The following is a 6663-nucleotide window of genomic DNA, read 5'->3' as shown; positions in this document are numbered from 1 at the left end:
TTGATTGGCTTCCTCCTGCCCCTCCCCCACTGGGGAACAAGACAGCAACCTATGCCTGTGCCCTGAATGGGAATTGAACTGTGACCTCCTGTTTCATAGATCGATGTTCAACCAGTGAGCCATGCCATTAGCTTCTTAATGGAAAGAAGAAAAGTTCCATTTTGAATATTAATAGGGAGAGGGGAGTTCCCACTGTGATGTCCCAAAGTCAGATTTTGTGTTACTTCCTACATTAACTTATGAGGAACAGCTACCAGCAGCAGCTCAGAATTCTCACTTGAACCATTTTTCTCCCTTATCCCTGAGCACTCAGCCTGCAAAGGTCAGACACAGTGAGCAGCTCAAGGGACTCCTGAGAAGTGCCAGGTGTGCCCCAAGTCCTTTAGGAAAGAGGTCCGGCAGAAGGGTTCTATAGACCTAATGTGAGTGCAGAGATTGCTCACAGACAGGACACTAGTGGGCAATAGAAAAGGACACTGTTGGGCAGAGGCATTGTAGTGGGAAATGTTGGAAGTGAATCCTAATGCTGTGGTTTTGTTTCCTGATGTCCCAGGGCTTGGAAATCAAGATTCACAACTGCTACTTGTCTTAGTGGGTAAGACTGGAGCAGGAAAAAGTGCCACAGGAAACAGCATCCTTGGAAAGCAAGCATTTCATTCCAGCATTGCAGCAAAATCTATCACCAAGTTCTGTCAGAAACAGAGCAGCATGTGGAATGGGAGAGAAATAGTCTTCATGGACACGCCTGGCATTTTTGACACGGAAGTACCGGAATCTGATGCAGGAAAGGAGATTGCTAATTGCATCCTCCTTACTTCCTCCGGGCCTCACGCTATGCTCCTGGTGGTCCCGCTGGGCTGATACACAAAGGAAGAACAAAAGGCCATGGAGAAGATGTTGTCAATGTTTGGACCCAAAGCTAAGAGATACATGATTCTCTTATTCACCCGGAAAGATGACTTGGATGGCATGAATTTCCATGATTACTTAAAGGAAGCACCAAAAGGCATTCAAGATCTGATGGAGCAGTTCAAGGATCGTCACTGTGAGTTCAACAATAAGGCGACAGGGGCTGAGCAGGAGGCTCAGAGGACACAACTGCTGGACCTGGTTCAGAACATGGTGAAGCAGAACAAGGGAGAATGCTACTAATAAGATTTACCAAAGGGCAGAGGTGGAGATTCAGAAACAGATTCAAGCTCTACAAGAAAAATGCAGAGCTGAGCTGGAGAGAGAGAAAAGAAAGTTAAGAGAGAATTATGAAGAGAAAATCAGAAAGCTGGAGGATATACTGGAGCAGGAAATGAGAAAGGCAGAAATGGATAGGGAATTAGAAGCAAGGGAAAATTACTATTCCTTCATGCAGCAAAATGCTAGAGATGAAATAGAGAGTCAGGAAGGGGTGCTTGACTTACTCTTGAAAAGATTGAAAGTAATCTGGAGAGAAATCTCTTCTCTGTTCAAGGAAGATTAGGCTAATGAAAATCTGTCTATATTTCCTGTGTGTTTTCAGGTGCATCTGCCCCATATAACTAATTCCCTAAAGTCAGAGCTCTCTGTTTCTGTCGCTCAGGCTCTCAGGACTGGCGTGTGTAGTAAACTTCAGTCATAGAAATTGGTAGACTTTTGGTTGATGTAAGAGGGAAGGAAAACATTCTCAATGTGTAAAACTCCAAAGCAGAAAATATGGATGCTCCCTATCTTCTGAACTCTCAGAGACAAAGAAAAAATGAATGCAGGAGATCAAAAGACCAGGACCCCAAGCTTTCTCTATTTATCCTTAGTAAAGTTTCCTTCTCTAGATTCTTTCTAGATTGGCACATAATCTCCACCCGTGGCTCCTACTCCTTATTTTTATCTTTAGGATCACAATGCTCATTTTACACATGTGGTTAGAGAAATCGATTCTTTGCCTTAGATAATCTATAAATAGAGATGCTTATAAAATTCTTTCTATATATACAGAAATTTGTTGAATTTAATTTTTATGGAAGGACTGAAATTGTTCCCTATCATCTGCGTGAGGCCCGGAGGAAGTAAGGAGGAGAACAAAGATTTGTCTGGAAAATGTTTCTCAGAACCCAACTAAGTGAAATGCCAGAAAGAGCAAAAGACAAGAGATTCAACAGCTAAGAGAACAACATTCGGTATATTCAGGTGTTTCTTTAGAAAGTAGTTGACCAACCTCAATGTATCCACTTTGCTGAATAACTAGTTCTCTTCTTTTCTTGTGAAACTAACTGTTGCCACCACACCTCCATCACCCCACACCTTGATTACTTACTGCTAGGTGCATCATCCCCACACTGCTGCCTCCACTCATTTGAATTGTTTGCTCATTGTTTCTATAATAAAACGTTTCTAATCTCTCTTATTTGTGCAAAACTGAAATCTCTTTTACCTTATAAAATATCACCAATACTTGTAAGAATACAGGGATGAATTTCACTTTTTGATAAAAATTCAAGCTCATTTTGAAGCTCTGTTTGGTCTACACCCTAATATGTATCGCCTGCATTCTCCATTTGAACCACTTTCTTAATCTCTATGCACATCAGAGACCACATTCTCCTTGAATCCATTCATTATGAATTCTGATATCTTTGTGAGTTTTCTGGGGAAGGGGGATTTTTTAATCTAATCTAATAAAAGAGAAACATGCAATTTTACGACACCTCCGCTATGCCCAAGCCATGCCCACCAGCCAATCAGAGCGAATATATGCAAATTAACCCAAGCAAGATGGCAGCCAGCAGCACTGGAGCTGGAGCAAGCAGGAGGCTTGGTTGTCCCGGCCATGGAGGAAGCCAAGCTTCCCACCTACCTTGGCTGACCCTGAGCTCGCACAAGGTGACAAAGTTTCAATTATAGATGATAAATAAATCCCAGATACCTGCTTCTAGCCAGCTTCCACTGGAAGCTTGGGTGCCTGAAATTTGGCTGAATAGAAATCCTACAACTAGAGAAGTAAAGAAGAAAGCACATTGAGACTGGTAGGAGGGGCAGAAGCATCAACAGGCTTGGAGTGGTTTAGCCGGCCCCCACCCATGCACCAGGCTTCTATCCTATATAACAAAAGGGTAATAAGCAAATTGACCCTAACAGCAGAATGACTGGGAATGACTGGTCATTATGACACACACTGACCACCAGAGGGCAGATGCTCAATGAGTGTGCTCCCACGGGGGGAGCTTTGCTCATCCACAAGCCAGGCTGATGGCTGCCAGTACAGCAGTGGTGGTGGGAGCCTCTCCCACTTCCTCAGCAGTGCCAAGGATGTCTAGCTGCAGCTTAGGCCTGCTCCTTGCTGCCAAGTGGACATCCCTTGAGGGCTCCCGGGCTGCCAAAGGGATGTCTGACTGTCAGCTTAGGCCCAATCCCCAGGGAAGCGGGCCTAAGCCAGCCAGTGGTCATCCCCCAAGGGGTTCCAGACTGCGAGAGGGCACAGGTCATGCTGAGGGATGCCCCCAAGTGAACAAATTTTTGTGCACTGGGCCTCTAGTATATGAATAATAGTAATTGAAGTTTATCTCTTTTTTTAATAGGTACTCCTACCCTAATAATTCATAGGCTTTCCCAAAGCACATTTTCATGTTCTACCAGTATGTCCTAGTGGTCACATGCCCCTGTCCTTGCTCTGCCATCTTGAAAATGGATTTTCCATGTCCCACCCCATTTTGTCTTCAATAAACCTACCCCTTACTTCCCCTAAACACAAATGAATTTAGATTTCACATTTACCAAAAGTTAGCAAAGATTCAAGGATATGAGCTACAAGATTCTCTGATTCACCCGGTAAGATTACTTGGATGGTATAGAGCTCCATGATTACTTAAAGGAAACACCAGTGTCTGGTTCTTTCAGAAATAGTCATTCACAGTGAGACGCATTTGGTTTCACTTTGCAGAATATGGGGTGCACTCCCATTGGAGTTTTACACAAAATTCTGAGGTTGGAAGTTAACATCCTCTTGTATTAGGAGCTTCTAGAAGCACATATTGAACCAAAGAGCCACACGTACCTAGCATTAAAAAATTAAATACTTAATGTTAAAAAAGTCTTTAAGTGCTCCATGGTACATTCTGTGTAAATGCACTCACTTATTCTTACTCTTGAATTCAGATTTATGTTGTAGAAGAGACAAAGTAAATGGTTCTGGTCTTGAGAAGCCATGAGGAGATGAGTAGCCCATGTGAAAAAACCTGAGAGCAGTGTTGCCCATTTGTCCCTCAGGATAGAAGGCAGACAGAAGGTCTTGATAAATACCATGCATTGTAGTTAGTATGATGGAAGAATGAGGCATGTTCCCTTCTCTGAAAAGGGTTGGGAGTCTATACTATTCATACATTCACTAACAGTCAGTAATTGTTGAACTTGGTGGAAGATTTCATATGAGACATTGAGAATCTAGAGAAAGTAAAATAAAGTCCCTTTTGAGACTGGCTTCCTTCACTTAGCATAATGATTTTGATAATAATTCAAGTTGCTTGTGAATATATGTTAGCTTTTACTGATGAATAGTATTCCACCTTATGGATATACCACAGTTCCTTTATCACTTCTTCTTTAGTTATTCTTATGCCCCTAATTGATTTATCTTGCCAAATTGCATTGGCTGAAATCTCCTTTATAACATTGAATTGTAGTGGAAGTGCACGATTACTTTTCTCCATGATATGCCTTTAGTATTTCCCTGTTAAGTGAATGAGATACTGGAAAACAGGAGTAGATGATGTGTGTGTGTGTGTGATAACAAAGAGACTTGACATAATCTCAGGAAAGTGCTTTTTAGAATAAAACCTGGCAGATGAGGCCGTGATCCATAGTTTATGGCATAAATGATGATGATGATGATGATGTAGATGATGTGTGTGTGTGTGTGTGTGTGTGTGTGTGTGTGTGTGCTGTGTGTAATCATTAAATAAATATCCCCTGATCACTATTTTCTTGAGGGTTTTTTTTATTAACAGCAATTAATTTTGTCAAAGGCCTTTAAAATTCATCTAGGTGGTAGTGGCCTGTGTAGCCAAACTCTGGAGAAGCTCTCTGTGATGCAGAAGCTGGGAACTGAGGAAACCACACACACTGAATGAGTCCATAGGTAAAATATCCAATGAGGAGGACAGGAGAGAAGCTTATGTCCTCATGTGATAACCAGTATTTGGGGAACTGATAAAATGAAGTAGAGAAAAAATGGTGACTGAATAGGCATCAGTGTCATGTACCTCTGCTTGGGCCAGAAAAACAACTAATTTGAAGAACATCCACCCTGAATTAACAAATTAATCACAGTTGAAGAGACAAATTTTCATAAAAAGGGCAGAGGACTTTTAGAGAATGGCACTTTCCAGTCATAATCCATGTGGAACCACCACCATGCCCCTGCAGTGAGTGGCAGAATACCTCCTGGCAGGCTCTCAGACATCTTCAGGGAACATATGATGCCAGAGTGAGCTCCTGTGCCAGGCCTCCTCACCAGCCCGCTGGGACCCAGCATCCTAGGATCTGGTTCCAAGACACCATAGTAGTGCAAGCCTGGGAGAACCATGTGCGCCCCCCACACACACACACAGACCCCAGAACTGTGCTGCTAGCCTGATCTAAAGCCACCCAGCACCCACACTATGCCCAGCACTGGGACCTTTTGCCGAGGTGACTGGGAGCAATCCAGAGGATGCCAGAGAGGAGCACTGACTGTGGAACCCACTCCTCCTGAGCCCCCAGGACAGTCCAGCCAGAGCCATCTGGAGCAAGCCAATGCTACCCTAACTCTGGAGGAAAGGGGAGCATTGACTGAGTGACCCAGGGCAACCAGCCTCCGCTTCACACTGATAAGTGGTGAACTGGAGCAACCCAGCACATGTCTCCCTCCAGCTACAAGAAAACAGGACTGTGTGAACCAGTGTAACCCCAACCCTCTTCTTCCCCAGCCCCTGGTACAGTTCTACAGGGGCTACCCAGAGCAACCCAGCACAAACCTCACTTCAAGCCATACAAAAGCACTGCTGAGGCAAACTAAAGCAAGGTGGTGTTCCCAGCCAGGGGCCACAAAATATGTGCTGCAAGTGCACTGCCAGAGGTACCTAGGGTGCCACCCTGCCTCAGGTGCTGGAGCTGCACAGTGAATTTCATGCCAGAGCGCTCTTGGTCCTCAAAGGGTATTGCACATTAGAGGAACTGTGCACATGGTCCCACCATACTGAGCCTCTGAAGCAGAAAACTGAGGGACCAGATCCATGGGACAAGGGGATACAACTCAGAGCAGAGACAATAAAGGCATGAGACTCAAGGCAGACCCAAGCTTTCAAATAATGATTTCTAGACTATTTCCCTGACAGGGTATTCAATCTCTCAAACCCAAGCAGGGTGCAAGGGCCACAGAGAGACAGCAAAAATGGGGAGTCAAAGAAAGAACCCACCAAGAAAAGAAAAGAAGAAATTGCCAGAAAAGAAACTAAGTGAAATGGAAGCATGTAATATGTCAGGAAATTAATGCAGAGTAAGGGTCATACAGTTCATAAACCAGATGGAAGAGAAAATCAAATACTTTAGTAAGAATGAAGAGGAAAAAAAAAAAAGATATAGCTACAGTAAAAAAACATGATGGAAGGTTTCAACAGTAGACCAGAGAAAGCAGAGGACCAAATTAGTGAGTTAGAAGAT

General features: G+C 43.6%; 1 pseudogene; it reads left to right on the top strand.

The window, feature by feature from the left end:
• The window catches only part of LOC102757852, a 17689-nt pseudogene extending 15717 nt beyond the window's left edge, over positions 1-1972 (top strand).
• Positions 1973-6663: the final 4691 nt, after the last annotated feature.

Source organism: Myotis davidii, unplaced genomic scaffold, assembly GCF_000327345.1.
Source record: "Myotis davidii unplaced genomic scaffold, ASM32734v1 scaffold5472, whole genome shotgun sequence".
Classification (NCBI taxonomy): Eukaryota; Metazoa; Chordata; class Mammalia; order Chiroptera; family Vespertilionidae; genus Myotis; species Myotis davidii.
The sequence above is the reverse complement of the archived record's forward strand: the minus strand, read 5'-3'. Positions and strand labels throughout refer to the sequence as shown.